Source organism: Pieris rapae, chromosome 2, assembly GCF_905147795.1.
Source record: "Pieris rapae chromosome 2, ilPieRapa1.1, whole genome shotgun sequence".
NCBI lineage: Eukaryota > Metazoa > Arthropoda > Insecta > Lepidoptera > Pieridae > Pieris > Pieris rapae.
This window is the reverse complement of record NC_059510.1, coordinates 4540428-4557944: the sequence shown is the minus strand read 5'-3', so window position 1 is coordinate 4557944 and position 17517 is coordinate 4540428. Positions and strand designations below refer to the sequence as shown.

The 17517-nt window shown below is 30.9% G+C and overlaps 1 protein-coding gene across 1 annotated transcript in view; it reads left to right on the top strand.

Annotated features, from left to right (window-relative positions):
* Window positions 1-17517, top strand: part of LOC110996504 (poly(rC)-binding protein 3) — a 111171-nt gene that overhangs the window by 25271 nt on the left and 68383 nt on the right. Inside the window, exon 2 of the mRNA XM_022264218.2 lies at window positions 9749-9773. The gene's annotated coding sequence lies outside the window, so the exon portion shown is untranslated. The remainder of the gene's footprint in view (window positions 1-9748; window positions 9774-17517) is intronic.

The following is a 17517-nucleotide window of genomic DNA, read 5'->3' as shown; positions in this document are numbered from 1 at the left end:
TTGAATAAAATTTTGAAGTGTATTAAAGAGTGCATGTAATTCATCTTTATTACACGTAAAGGCGCTAATGGGACGATTATATCAAGTTTTTCCAGTTTTCCTTTGCCACGCTCTCGTAGCAGTTGTTTTTCCATACTGTGGTGGCGGGCTAAGTGCAATTTATATTAATGCTGTCATATTTTCGTTGGTTAGCCGCATTTTCATAATAAACGATGTCCGGGCATCCACCATAATGCTCACCTTCGTCATTTGTTTGCAACCTGATTAAATTTACATGGCTAACATGGCTTCCAGTTAAATTAATTTAGTAATTTTAAGCGTACCTGTTAATGTTAAAATATTTTTTAAGTTAACCTACGCACGCTGAATTATTTATTTTATGTTTAGTGCTGGATAAGTTCAGTATTGAATCACTTTTCTTTTCGTATATAAGAAAAGCTCATTAAATTACTTTTGTCTCGTTAGAAAAAAGGATATATTTAGTAAATTAGGAAGCATAAAAGATATCTGTTTTAAGTAATCACATATAATTATATAATTTTAACTTCAATTGATGACATAGTATTGTCTTTTATTAACATAACTATTACACATTTAAAGAAAAACACTTTTTACGGGTTAAAGTTATGTATTATTGCATTTAAACTTATGATTATTTAAACATAATTTTAAATTTAACCGACATTTCGCGTGCTTTACAGCGTGCGTGGTCACGTGGACTGAAGACAAAAGTGTTAAATGTCAAAAAGTATCACAGCTGTTGAAATTTTGTATTATCTTTATTTATTACCTCGGAGTTAGTAATACATAACTTTTATCATAAAAAAGTGTTTATCTTTCAATTGATGACTTCATAATTAACATTCGGTTATAATACATTAAAATATATAATAAATTAAATAACTTAATAAGGTATGTTGAGACTTAAGGAAAGAGAAAATTCATACACAAAATGTACCTTTGAAATTTTTATTTACGTTCAATTGAGGGCAACTTCAAAGACTTAAGAAAATTTGTCAAATAAGATATAATTTCAGCGACGCTATGAATAGGTATTAAGAATTACTTCAAACTCCACTGGCCGAATCTTATAATACTTATTTTCTTTATTTTTTCCCAAAGAATATGTTTCTTTTAGATAAGTGAAAGAGAATTCTATTCAAATTAATATTAACTAAATAACATGAATGAGTATAATAAAAGAAAAATCAAGTTTCTGATTAAGTTAATTAGCTTTATGTTAAAATTAAGTTTTCAAATATTGTGTATTTTATTTTACAGGCATTTTAAAAAGTTTTTATTCACAATAAAACAAAATTAGCAAGCTTAAGTTTATTTAAACATTGTTCTTACAGTTTTAATATTCTTAAAAGGAAGCATATTGTTTTGAATGGACGTTCTCTGGAAGAGGTACTCGAAGATCTGCAGATCTGTTATAATTATTTATATACATCCTCTTCATACAAACCCGTACACAATAAGTTGTAGTGCAACAAACTTAATTAGCCACGAGTCAAAATTACGCGATAAACACAGCGAAAGTTCTCGTCAAATGCTCTAGGGAATTATGTAAAACATTGATTTTGTGTGCAAAGTTTAACGTCAACTTGTTAATTAATTTAAATAACTAAACCTTATTCTATTTAAAATGCATATTCACGTATAAACTAAGTAATGAATTGTAATGGGCATTAACTGCAAATGAATTCATGAATAACAACAATTTTACCTGAAAATTATGCTCTATTGAGGTTAGTTTCATGCTTTACACGAATAATAATATTGTAATTACTATCGAAAAAAGCGGGCTATTATCACATTAATAAAAACTAAATGTGAACTGCATTGCTTTGAGGATTTTGTCCCTTTCTGTGTCATTGTATTCACGGCGTGATTAAAATATACATCGCTATTTTATTTACTTATTATATTATTTATTATCAATATAATTGACTGCTTTGATTGTATACGTATGCCCGACGTGGTAGTTTCTATTCGAAGTAATAGTACTTAAAAAATTACCTTAGTAATCCCTAAATCACAGACAGGAATGGATTTCAAAGATTCGAAACTTAATTAAACTGTTAGGGTTATAAGGGCAGCTTTCGAAACCCAGTAAGTTTGTGGGTTACCTGTAGGACATGAGGGTTGTGATCGTGCACATGACATCTCTAACAACCTATTAAAAGAAGGTCCTCGTATAAGCTATTAGAACATGTAGCGATCATTCTGTAATGACGTAACATTTTTTACAAATAAATTGAATATTGATTTTAATGCTTAAAATTGTTTTCGAAATATAGAGCAATCAGAAGCTAAGATGCTACAGTGTTTGACAAGCTGTCAGGTGTGGGAGATAAAGCATTGAATCGATGTCACCATTCTCGATGACGGATAGAAAATTCTGTTCATATCCTTTTCAGTTATGTCAGTATTAAAACATTTTCTTTATTAAACGATCTTATAATAATACTAGCTGACCTGGCATACGCCGTTTGGCCATGTATATCATTTATAATAAAAAATAGGGGTTGATCGTAGAGGGTTGAAAATTTAGGTTTGTATGAATTTTTTAATGCTGTTGATACAGTTGATAAAAAAATAAAAATTTATCTAAAAATTAGAAAAAATTTTTTTGGGGTTGGACTACCCTTAACATTTAGGGGTATGAAAAATAGATGCTGTACGATTCTCAGACCCACCCAATATGCACACAAAATTTCATGAGAATCGGTCAAGCCGTTTCGGAAGAGTTTAACCACAAACACCGCGACACGGGAACTTTATATATAAGAAATTATTAGGCTCAATTTAAAATACTTGCCCTTTTGATATTTAATAAATATATAAATGTAATTATTTCTTAATAATGTAAAAAATAGCGAAACTTTTAAGCAAAAGGTTTATAATTAAAATATTTTAGTAATAAACAAATGTAACGTAATCTGAAAAGGAAACCTTATTTCATGAAGCATCATTATTCGTTAACGAATGTATCATATTAATGATTAATTAGAAAAACATGAGTTTATGACAATTTATAATTTAGGGCTACAACCCTTTAACCTGTCGAGGAAACGTTCGCCCTTTAATTTACGAACAATTCCTTGTTCATCTCATTTTACCTTAATTAGAGATCACCATTGTTATTGTTTACGCGAAATTGTATACATTTTATGCCTAGTTAAAACTTGGTTTTGTTAAAGCTGCAATAAACACTAAAATTTAAAATAATTGTATTCCTGTTTTGGTTTTCTTGAAACATAGAATAAATATAAACAACGTCTTAGTCTAGTATTTTTTGTGTGTGTGTAGACATCAGATCATAAATTAGTTTATGAATAGATATTTATACAATACTTATCTAGTATATTCATATATAATAATTAAAAGCAAACTATTGTAACCTATTGTAACGTGTAAAACTTAAGACGATAAAAGTTATGGAAATAATCTGTAGGTAGCGGAGTAATCACAAAGCGAGGGTGAAGCCACATTAATATTTTAGTCCATTTGTAGCTCTGTGAGCAAGTAAATTAGGGATTGTTCTGCGGCCGTGTAATGACCTGTGCGTGTGTGCTCTACCGCTTAATATGCGCTGTAACCTGGGTTTGTCCGTAATACAAATTTACGACTTGTTACCCGCCAAATTGAACGAGAGCAATTGACCAACCATGTTATAAGCTGTGTGCGGTTCATTTAGTTACGTTTATTATGACGTTATATATCAAATTTACGATATGGCTTACCATCATTTTTATGATAAAATAGTTCTTTCTGTATTCCTATCAGTAGCAGTGACAGATATCAATCACGAAATTGACATCGATATTTAAAAAAAATAGTAGAACATACGTAACTGGACTGCATTTAATACTATTTAATTTAATTGAAAAAATATTATGAATTAATAAAAAAACTTGAAAGATGTCAAGGGACCCGGATGGAACGATGTTCCTTTCGATTAATTAGTGAAGGAATTGTAATAATTTTTTTTTAAGTTTATTATTAACAAATAATAAAAAAAAATATTATAATAGATAATTAGACAGTAGGCTCAATTTTAGTAATAGAGTGCCTAAAATTATAATGTTGTACTAATTTATGGGTTTTTTTGGCAAACATGCAGGAGGCTCATCTGATGTTGGTGTGATACCGGCCATGGTCATGCCAGAGGGCTCACGAGTGCGTTGCGGGCCTTTTAAGAATTGGTACGCTCTTTTCTTAAAGGACCCTAGGTTGAATTGGTTCGGAAATACTTCAGTGGGCAGCTGGTTATTATTATTGTATTTAATTTTGACAACAAATCTGAAAATAGAGACATCTATGTACATTTTTTTACGATAAAGTTCCATCATAGAGATGTCGCTAGCTTCGTCATTACAACTTTTCGTCCTATTTTTTTCTGTCTAGCCCCCTTTCGCAAAGCACGATAAGTTCTAAAAAAATTAATCTATATTTTATTCGTAAATAGACGTCTTATTGAGATACAACTGGCATGGCGCTATTTACCAACTCTTCGTCCAGTACATAGATTATAATAAAATATGTATAGTTGTATACATACCTCACAGCAGCCTAATGGAATAAAGTAATAGTATTTCTTTTATTCTGTTTATATACAAACAACAATACGATCAGCATAACTTCTGAATTTTAGTTCAGTTTAAGTTTATTTTAGGGTTAATGGCATAAAATAGTTTGGACCTTCATAAAACAATTCAAATAAACGTATAACTTACAAAGGGAGACTGTAGAAACCGCTTCTTCCAATTTTCAGGCTCGATCGGATTAATTCCATGCTATTTAGTTATGTACATAATATGTTTCGTCCGGACTTATGTTATTTCTGCGTACAAAGAAACTACAAAAGACCCTTGCTCTATTAAAGAAAGGTTTTTATAAATTATGCCTTTGAATGTATTGTACGCGATTTTTCTATTTCGTGACATATTTATACTTTAAGTAAGTTCTTAGTTTGTTTCCAATTTACTACGTTGTTATTTTATATTACTATCGATCTAGTGTGTGTTACTACGTAGTTAACATATTTAAAAAACTATATAATAATTACACACACTTTCGGAATATAGATATATTATAATGATTGTTTTAATAAACCTTAAAATAAATATTAAAGACTGAATCCTACTGCCGCAAGCATTCAAATAGAATAATTCAAAACAATACAACCTTAACAAATGATATTCAAATACAAGAAATTCAACGGTCACTTAGTATCGCTTTCAGAAGTTAAACACAAATTTCACCCCCACGGGCTGTTAACAAATCCACCGTAGCAATAAACCTAAGCAGAGCAAACTTTGTAAGTAAATACAACTCCATTCATAACTTTCTAAGCACGAGTACTGTGTTCTTGACGTCGTCACTTCACATAACTTTATTAGACGTCGTTTATCAATGCTGTAGTGCATAAGTTTTGGGAAAGGATTGAATTTGTATGCCATTTGTGTGAGACATCATTTAAATATTTTCTAGCCGTACGATTTCCTATGAATTTTTTCCTTTGGAATAGATACTTTGTTTCCACAACGTAATATAGTTTGTGTATGTTTTTTGGGACAGAATGCTTACAACTATCCTAGGTTATGCATAATATTCGTTCATAGTTTTCAGCTCCACCTATGCCATAAGAAACATTCGGCTGTGGAACATTGTAACTACGTGATATTGATATATAGGATGGAACACTGTTATTTTTAGTAACATTTTTCCTTTCTGACTTTTATTTTGCTACTTTTTAAATAGTATTTACTAATTTATATTTTTTTCATGATATAATTAGACGGATTTCTCAATGCAATTATATAGAAAATAATATTTATTCACGCATTAATAAAAAGAATATTAATTAAATCGATAGCCGCAAAAAATACTGATCAAACATTCTGTATTACCGCAGCGATTAATTGAATTTAAATGTTATTTAACCATACATATTCCACTCAATCTATGATTACCATAAAATTAATCATAGATCAGTGAATTGCAAATTGGAATTTGCAGGTGTAAGTAAATAATACATTATGTTTTAATTATAATGAAATTTAATACTTGTAAATACATTCGTTCATGATTTTATTATAATGATGGTAATATGAACGGAAATCACATTCACATATTAATACGTTATCGACCAACCACAAAAATGTTTTCACAGAAAGACCAACGTGAAATTTATGAAATTTTAAACGGTTTTGGCAAATTATTATGTGAATGACAATTGTTTCTTCATTTTTTGTTTATTTTAAAAGGGTTTTTATGAAGCCTTAAAATTATTTGCCATTTATAAACATTAAAAAAACATTCACACATCATTTTAAGTTTGGGCCTTAGATCTGTGTACAGGTTTCGAGATCCTTTGTTTATTATAATAATAGGGCCCCGACTAAGGGCTAAATGAGGAGAGAATGCAACGTTAAGATAACTGGCCAAGCTAAGGTTCGAACCTCCGACCTCTGGGAATAGACACAAAGTCAAAACTTCTGACTACGGTTTATAGTTACACTTCAATCTGATAAAGATCATGAGATCAACGTTAGTTTTAATGATGGTTGCCATTTTTTAAGGTATGTGTCCTTCGTATAATTAATTGTTCAATTGTATATAAATAGTAGACGATTGTACGAAATAGTATTAAAAAAATACGCAAAAAACGAATTTATGGCGATACGATCTTTCGTTTGTTTTCTATCAACGGCAAGCTTATAGTTGTTGAGCGGTTTGTCTCCCTGAAGGGGCATTAAACAAAGCCGTTTTTTGTAAACGATGAAAACTGGAAATGAATGTGGCGTAACAAAGAGAATGCAGGCTCATTAGCTATTCACTATTTGTACCTGCAAAATCGTTAACAAGAGTCCCGATTATGTTAGATTCATTTCAATCGTTTCTGACCCCTGGAAATTATAAAACAATTCCCTGTAAAGCCTTGTATACGGTACTGTGTTGATTGTCATTATAATAAGTGGTGCTACAACCTTTTTAAATTTATTTATTTTTATTTATTTATTTACACTTCGTTGCAAAGAAACAAAATTTAAAGAATACATAAAAATTACAAGGGATGCAACGGGCGGCCTTATCGCTACGCTAACAAGCGATCTCTTCCAGGCAACCCTAGTAAGAAAAGAAAACAACAAATAAAAATGATGAGTGCAAGAAGTGCATAACCAGAAGTTATATAAAAAAATTATATATATTTATGTTAATCTAAACTAGATCCTTAATCTAGAGAAAATAAAAATAAAAAAACAGAATATTAATAACTAACTAAAACTATAAAGCTTATCATAAGGATTCAAGAATAGAAAATAGCGATGTAATACAAAAGAAGAGGAGATACAAGAATTATACAGGTCACGATTGATCAGGATATGATAAGGTTAGGAAATGTTTATATACAAGAATTTTAAATCTGGGCATTGTATCTGTTTCAGGTTCAATTCTTAATCTAATAGGCAAAACGGTGATAAGCCTTCCGTGCCTGACGCACGTCGTCGTCGTTTTGAGTCTTTTGAGTCTGAGGCAAGCCGGTTTAATCACAATGTCCTTCACCGTTCGATCGAATGTTTAATGAGCACGTAGAAAGTCCATTGGTGCACAGCCGAGGATCGAACCTACGACCTCAGGAATGAAAATCGCAAGCTAAAGCTACCAGGCCAACATTGCGTTCGTTGATTGTTATAACAATATTTTAGATATTTATACTGCAAAAAGACCATGTATAGATACACAATACAAGATATATGTAGACAATGACTTATTTTTTAATTATTTATTTATGTAACCTGTATGTAAGTTTAGTGACCCTAATGCTAGTTTTAACGTAAATAAGTTTTACAATTAATAAAAAACATCATTCGTTTATCAATGAGATAATTTCTTTATTAAATAGAAAAGTACGAACAATATTCCAGTAAGTAAACAGATAGTCGTTCACCGATAGCTGCACTTACAATCAAAATTCAGTGCTATGTGTACGAGTTGAATCGCAAACCTCTGCTATCTGGCTCAGCTCAGCCACTCTTGTGTGATGTTTGAATGATTTATAGGTTATAAACAGTTAACCGCGAATACAGTATGAAAATTTTACATGAATTGTAGCTAATATGGAGTGAAAATTTACGAGTCATTAGCATGCAGCTAAATGTTAATAATATATTAGGTTGGGAAACGAAATAGGTTGTATTTTTTTAATTTTCTACCTTTAATGGTTTAGGCAAACACTAATATATTTATCAAAACAAATCATCTTGAAAAAACTAATATGGAAGCTTGATAAAACCGTGTTTGAAATTGTAAGTAAGATAACGTGGGATGATCCAGCCAGATGGGCCGATGAAGTGAAAGAGTCATCGTCCTCAAAAGAACACTGTAAGAGAGGCGCTGCACAGCAACCGGTGGAAACACATGGTCCGCTCCAGATGTTTTCTCACTCACCACGTCGCTCAGACATGAGCTACCGACCGAGAGAGCATGTATATATTATATGGGATGCTCCATTTTTATTCATGATTTTCGTGATAAGAATTATTCGTATGCGTAATTCTATATTTTTTGGAAATATTAATTTAACATTCTATGTCATCCAAAATATTTTTTAGTTTTCGATTTCGATAGATAATAAGCATATATCTTAGTCACATTTTTGTATAAAGTTTAAAACTTTATAGGCCGTGTATAATTAAAAATTATCATGTAATACAAAGAATTTTAATGTCCGCTAATTGGGAAAAACCGTCATAAAGGAGCTAATTACGAAACTCAATTTTTAATAATTACCATTGTTTAGTAAATTGTTCCTTAAAGCTGGATTAATTAAGATAAATTAAGATCCAAACGAGGATTATTGTCCCAATGGAGCGCGACAACAGCGCTTAAATACGATTAAACATCCCCAAATTATAAAAGTTTTGTTACAACTTTATTATCTGCCAAACGCCTCTCTTATTACGAAATAAAAGACTGTTCGTTACAATCTTTTACTCCAAGAAAATTCGGCTACATTGTTGTATTAATAGTATGTTATAATAGCTTCTTTACTATTACTTTGCATTTGGCTGTGCACCAATAGTCTTTTCTATACATGTGCGCATTTACGAGGAAAACATCGAAAGCCCTATAAACTAAAAAAATCCGCGTGGCCGGATGCATGTTTACATATTTGCCTATTAAGAAAAATATCACAAAAAAGAGCAACATATTAAGATTTATTAGCAACAATTAATGACATACAATTGATATGCTACCTTGTAATCTCTTGCAACATTTTTTTATTAATTTTAGTTCTATCGATACTAAGCATTTAGCGTAATGGATAATTAGTGATAGTCTTCATCACTAGCGTATTACCCAGTTGTATACAAGAAGCCATAGTGATAAATTATCGTAACACGTAGGAGTAGTATTGAGATCGTAAAAATGTGAGGTAGTGCGGGTCTGTGGATATGTTGAGCCCTATGCAAATGTAACGATAACACGTTTTAAGGGTCAATAAACTGTTACTCACTTTTACGACATGATAAGTATATTGCCTCTTTTATGCCCTGCCTTTTCTGACCCAATTGTACTTTACATATACGGGATATATAATGCAATTATGCATAACAAGTTGACGCCTGTGGTTTAGTCTGTGATATGTTCATTATTATGGTTATATACTACAAGTTGCATAAATGTAAGTTTTGAGCTCACTTATTGAAATTAATATAATTTTATTTTGTTTCAGAACTTGAAATACCTTTTGGCAAAGGGTAAGTTTTAACAAGTTTTCTTCTACTTCTATACGGTGAACTGGACTAAGGCTAGTAACCAATATATATATTTTTTTAAGAAATTAACATTTGTTCAAAAAATATTATATGTTAGGGACAAGAAGCTTCCTATTAAATAAAATGGACATATCTTCATTTTCCGCATGGGGAAGAGATATGCCCATATCGTACGGCACCTTTATCCATTAAAATCAAACCATACTCAAGGACTCGTACTGTATGTTAAATTTATCTTCGCATATCGAATTCATTCTTACAATGTACATTACAGACAAATCCTGTCTTATTATTTATCTCAATCTGTATGAGACAAACACATCAGCCTCACTGATTAAAACGTTAATAGATCATTTGTCTACGATGACTTTTCGCTTCCGGATTCCAAGTTCATTAAATATACGAATTCACCGTCGACGGTTCAAATAAAAACAGAAAATAATAATTGCATACTTCATTGTATCATTACAAGATTTTATACCTTCAGAATCAATTATAAAACCAATACAACGAGTAACAGATGAGTAAAGCTTTTAATTAAAGGGGAGAAGTGTTATAGCAGTGTGACTACCCTATTTTAGCATTTGATTGTTTGAGCTTGGCTCGTTAGTGAGGCCTACCTTTAGGGATCTAGGGACCTTAAGGGGGTCCATAAGCTTGTCGATAATTGATGGTTACTCTCTCTCAGCTCTTGTTATAATGATATTAGCCTTATTCATTCAGTATATAGATTTGCGTATATATTATCTAAATATAACAAAGTCGTGTTAATTACAACTCAAGATCGGCTGGTTGTTAATCTCTTATTTGGTGGATTCTTCTCCGCTCCGAATAAGAGAATAAATAATAGAATATCGCGTACAATAAATAAATTAATAAATTTTACGACTGCAACTATTGACATTCAGTGAATTCGTGTCAGTTCTAGAAATTCCGTTCTTGAGGTGAATGTTGACAGACGTAACCAGGCTTTGTTCTTGATCGGAGATAGGGATTACCTCTCTAATATGTAAAAATGTCATTCTTCTTTCGCAATGGCATAACTTGCTATTTACATTGCTGTATTTGAAGACATAGTGTAATGTATTAATGTTATCACCTTAACAAAATCCTAAATTAAGTTTATCTAAGTTAACACAATATTATTAGACTGTTAGATGGAACGAAGGTAACAACTCTCAACATATATGATCATAGTCTAGCTGACTGATTGCAAGATAAAGACTTATAAAAAAAAGTCGGAACTAAGTTAGCCATGTCAGCTAGTATATAATAAATGTTGTATTATTTTTACGATTTGGGGTTGCTTAGAGAATTCTCTTCGCCTATTTCACGACTTACTATTTCAAAATAATTATTGTTTCCCGAATCGTATCTATTTTCGTCTTATAGGGTTGCAATTAATATGTGTTACCAACTAAGTTAGCCTTTGCGATCTATATTAAGCTAAAAGCACTATACACTGTTCGAAAGTTCCAAATATAATAGTAAAAGTATCATGAACTCAAAAACTCATATTTATTATGAACCAGACGCCCATTTTAGAGTATTTCTTTTTCACTAAGTAGTGTGAATGAAAAATGTAAATATAGCCATCATAAAACGCACAGCGTTAAATCGTTAACAATTTAATTTTGATAACTCCACGGACTTACGCAAGCAATGAAATGTATATTACAAAAATAAGTCAAGTACAACATAATGTGATAGAATATTATATTTATTAACCTCCCACAAAAAGAATCTTCGCTCCGGTGCACCCTTTATATCTCAAGCCACATAAAATGCTGATCATAGAATTTCCCCTCTCGAGAACAATATAATAAAGACACGCTTATGCTTATATTTAGGTTATTTCATAAAGAATCTTTGACGTAAAAATTAGATATCACTCGGGGATCACTCTCGCAAAGTTTCCAAACTTTTCCTTTGTTTCCTTTTCGCATCAATTATGAAAATTGTTGAGTGAAAAATACCCTTATTATTTTCTGTTGTTTGTATGTAAATTAATTTCTTATAATATACCTTTGTAGAAAGAAGTTTTTTTTTCTTGTTTTACTCTGTCTCATCTCCTGGAACATTTTACTATTAGTTCTACTTATTACGTTCTCCTAATATCGAATTCGCAGACATCTCATATAAAACGTATAACATGTAGCTTTTTGTTGTTCCTATCGCTTGAATGTATATACGGAGTAAATCTTTCTTGAATAAACTTGTGAATTGCTTACGAGTCACGTAGGGCCCCCTGAACCCAAAGGTCAAGGGACGCTCTTGCCTTACGCCAAATTACTTGCAAATGCCCAACTGGTCGTATTCTCTGCATACCTGATTGATACTTTGGTTTAATGATTCCATTAAGTATCGGCTATGTTATGGAATATGATTCAAAATTATATAATTCATGTCTATACTTTCAGCAAAAATTAACTAGGTTCTTCAAAAATTATATCAGTTCCCTTAACAAAAAGCATGCCATGCCATGTAAAGCACAGTAAAATCACTTCCTCTGAGACTGTCACAGCTACAGTGCATTATTTATTATTAACTTATTTAAGCATTTCCCTAGCGGTTTTTAATGAAACTCACTGTAATAGGATAAAATAACCCAACAGTTTATGTGAAAAGCTTAGTATGTGTAATAGTCGCTAATTCTAATTAGAGGGCGTAATAGTGTACGTAAGAACGTCCCAAATCCATTCGCAGTAACGAAATGCAGCCACAAATGAAATGGTTTGGGATAATTGTTTGTTTTCAGTATGAAATTAGAGTAGAATTGCGCTGCTCGGTGAATGCGGTTTGTGAACAAACCGAACATTAGGTCTACGTAGCCAGCATACGCAATAAGACCCAAATAGTCACCTATAAATCTCCTCTATTAACTTAATCGGCTTAGTCGACCCTGATTGATCGTCCCGACTGAGATAGCGCGGACTAAAAGCCAATTTTTCTGCTGAACTATAGGGTTACGGGCACAGAGTTAACGAGCAAACAGAAAATATAAACAAAACCTTTTTTGTATTTAAACGATTTTATAATTTGAAAAAGGAACGAAATCTAAAATCAACTAGCCATAGACAAAATGTAGATAAACACCGTAATAATTTGTTGAGTGAGTACGATGTTGCTATGAGTAAAAAATACTTCAAATGAAGTTCCGGTTCAAATTGTTTTTCCAGTTGTTTGCCGTTTATCGGATGTTGCCACGTTGTTGAAAGTTGAAAACACGCTTGTTATGTTTATATGAGTAAGTTCACTGAGTTCATTATTCCAGCATTTCGTTTGTGTTTACAACGTTTAATTAGTTATGCCCTTAAGTAAATATTTCATATATTATTTAAGAAAAAAATTAATTATTAAAGAAAAATACAATGATTTTCGATAAGATGCACAGATATTACACAAAACGTAATAAAACATCAATCATATATATATACGATCATTTTTCACCCACGTACATAACAAAAATAATCCATATGAATATAAAGCTAGCTCGGATTATATATTAGTTTCAGCTCGAATCTTCTGTTTCAATCCGGCTTATAAGTTTAATGTACAAATATTTTCATATACAAAAGAGTGAGGAAAATCGCGTTGAAAATTCCCAATATTCAGCTTAGCAGCGGTAAAGTTGGCTCGGAAATAAAAATAGTAAGACCGAAACCGTACTCTGTTCCGACAAGAATACCCAGCAAAATGTACAAGCTACTCGCGGTAATCGGCTCAGCTTAGTATCTCTAATAGCCATTTACGTATTTCTTCTTATTGTGCCTTCCGATCTGTTTAATGTTACTTCAATGGCTCCTTAATGGAGTAATAATATTATAACATAAATCTTTAATACTTAAGATGTAGTATAAGACGTAAGACAAAAGACGCGTAAGAAGAGTTGAGCGGTACACTTTGTTTAGTCAAGCGTTGGACTTAATCAATTTAAAAGAGTGAGAAAAATTTTAGTAAAAATATTTTTTCTGACAGTTTATCTTTTAGTCAAGAATCTATTGTTTAATTATACTTATGTTAAATTATAATCCAATCAAACCCGGCCAGACCCAACCCTAACTACTATATAAATCCGTTACTTGTCTAATATAATTTGATAAATTATATTTCATAGACAAGTAGGTGATCTGTGCTGATTTATCTGATGTGTACCTCAGGCATGTGAGTCCCACGCTAAAGCCACTTTGCCAACACTTCTTTAAGACATAGCATTTGTATTCAAAAAATCACTTCAACAGTACTAGCAGCCATTTATAAATTTGTTATTTTTTATGAGTTTAATATGCAGCTAGGTAATATTAACTGAGAATTATACAAGCATTTTACAAAAAGAAAAATGAGCGTATAGTATCCTCTATTCTCACTTTCATTTAGATAATGGCTGAACTCTGAAAGTTACCGCAAGTAATTAAGATTGATTCGTTCTTCTATTGACGTTTAGTTGCCTTTCAGGTTCTCCAAATTAAATTACACCCCAACTTGTAACAGTCACTTTGGGTCAACTGTGATATGTTTGATACGATGTTGAAAGAACAAAGCCATATATAAGTGATGAGCCCTTGGGAAATGTTTGGACTGGAGCGATACCGGAAAATGTTTGAAAGTATTTAAATTAACTTTAATGTATTATTTGTCAAGTTGTAAGTCTAATGGTTAACCCAGATTTAATTGTGAGATTGCGGTGATTTCCGATATTATGTGTACTTTAGAGGTTAGTTATAAGGAAAATAAAAAAATATTTCGTGGTGTGTCTCATTATAAGACAAATAAATTGGCAAAATTAATAATTATCTAAATCTCTAAAAGTCAACGGTTTGCTTATTTCTCATTCTGTACATAGCAAGGAATAAAATCCCATTTTGCCATTTCACGCCGACGTTTTGATAAAATTATCAGACTAAATAAAAAGCATCTTGATGCTGCGTAATTCGTTAGTTTACTGAAATATTTGAAGTTGTACTAAAGTTCATCGAACCCTTATTTTGGCTTTACGTGAAGATAATTGTATTTCCCTTTTGTGATATAGGATTTATTTTAGAAATCAGGGAATTTTTAATAATTATATAATTAGTCCTGATAAAATGTATCCTATTCACAATTTAATCCAAGACTAATAGAGAAATCATTATAAGTATTCGATTAATTAATATCAATATATTCAACTTCCATGATTAAACTGTGAACAGCCCGATTTCAGTTCGTCTCTTGGGAATACATGTAATAAGTAATTTCATTTGCTAAATGCAGTTTGCTGTTTGCACGAGTTATTTAATTTATTGGAATTATTGGGAGTTCATTCGTATTTAATAAAAATTATTTTGTTTAATACAAGAGTTATTTTTCCCTATAGGATTGTTCTTCATCTCTTCACATAAAAAAATATTTCTAATGAACGTCACTTCAACAACCACCTTATTCGTAAAATATTCAATTATTAAAATACTCAATGTTATCGTCGTTTAAAAATACAATTTTTGTTTCTTTTCATCACAGCGTAAGCAGAATTTGAGAGAAAGGGTCAAAGGAGTACCTACTTTCGTCTTTGATTAAGTTTTAAGCATAAAGTATTTGTTATTTTTGCGATAGCGTTCGCTAAAAGGAATCTTATCCGGGAACATAACTTAAACTTTTGTATTTAAACATTATTTACATAAAAATCGAATAAACAAAAAAAATCTAATTATTATGAACCTACTGCCTAATTTCCTTAAAACACTCGAGAATATTTCAAAGAACCAAAAAGAAAAACATTATAAACTGAATTTTACACATATATGACAAAAAAATTACCTATACCTGTAAATATACATATCTTGCATGTCTAAGAAGGGAGGTAAAAACTCATTACAGATCGACAGATCATCAAACATAATCTTCTCGTCATTAATCTGTATTTTTGTTCGTGTAACGACCTCATTTCCGCAAAGCACCGTGTCATGTTTACCGCTAACAAGATTTACTTAAATAAATCAACGACTTCTCCACGTAACAATTTAAATGTAAACAAATGCTTCGGTATTTCATGACTGTTGTATGCAATTTAAAAAAAACATATAGAACAATTTTTATGTGATTAAAATGCGCGCACGATCGCTTTTAATTTGAAGTTACTCCAATTTTATATAAACACCAGCGGTCTTTGATACAAAAAATATTGTAAAATATTCGACATACCATTCTCATAACTTTAGCACACACACACAAAAATCATTTTGACATTCTATGAAAGAACAAATTCTTACAAACACTCACGCTTATATAAAGTTAAATTTTAATGGATTTTTTCACACAAATAAATTTCCACTTTGACCTTCGTATGTCACAACACGTAATCACTACATTGAAGAGGTAACTTACAATCAATCAATTAAAACAAGTAAATTCAAATTTAGAAAAAGAGCTTTCTATTTCTTTTAGTCACTTTATAAACTTCCACGAAAGTAAATTCATTTCTCAGTATTTGGCAAATTCCCACAAATTTAAACTATCAGGACGGAGAGGATTTAACTTCCGTCGTAGCTAAGTACTGATAACAACGACCGATGCTACATATACTACAAAATAAAGCTAAAGTCTGGGCTAAACCTCGGAAGCCGAACAACATAGTACTATTTGAATTTGTTATATATGGGTAAAATTTGTTGTTGTTTGAAGTTTGTACTGTAGCCCCAAAATGGACACATTTATTACATTTATAAGATACAGGCATTATGGATATTTGTAGTCACTTTATTTGATAAATAAGTACAGGAGCAATAACAAAAAACCTTAAGTATAATTTTGTGCGTGCATGTTGACAATCTTGTAAAGATTTTGAAAATTCTTAGAATTTTTTATATTTTGTTTTAGAACTGAAGACACTCGACACAAGTAATAAAAATGAAATACTTCATTAAAAATCGTTTTAACACATATTGTGATTTGAAAAATGTTTGTTTAGGTATTGACAAACACAGCGTATTTACCCACCCTTCAAATTGAAAAATGTCCCGAGCCCGTTTTCTCATTATAAATTAAATATGAACAGATAAACGAGATCGAATATGATAAATTTTGTACGCGATGAAAATAAAAGTCTTTACATTATAATCAACGTTGAAATAATATTACGTTTTTTACCAATTTTATAATTTTAAGCGGTTTTAAATATTTCTTATAAAGTGGGTTTTTTTAATAAATTGTAGGCTTTTTTGGGTTCTGGTACTGGGTCCACTGCATTTAATTGCTCATCAGTATTCCTACAGAAACTCTCTTAACAATATCCAAACATATACATGATACACAAGAGCCAAAAATGGATTACACATTCAAACATAAAGCACAGTTAAAAATTTTTACTTATTTAAACAAAAAATAAAACAAAACATTTCATGATAGTAATTTCTATTATAACCCGAGGCTAAGTTTAATATTATCTTCAAATAACAGTGAACTTTTTCTTGCCATTTAATTAAAACAATCCAAAATCCTGGTAACATAGAATTGTGTTGGGTTGATAAATCCTAAATACAATTACGTATAAAATGTTAATATCATTTTGATATGCTGTTTCAGTATAATTATCATTTAAATATGTCCTCTAATACAATTGTTTATTCAAAATTTGAATACGAGTATTATATAACCAAATGGAATGCGGTTATTGTCTGCGGTATTCGTAATATCATATAATTATAATAATATTTTTTGTATTGTAAGCATAAGTTGCGGTCAATGTTAGCAT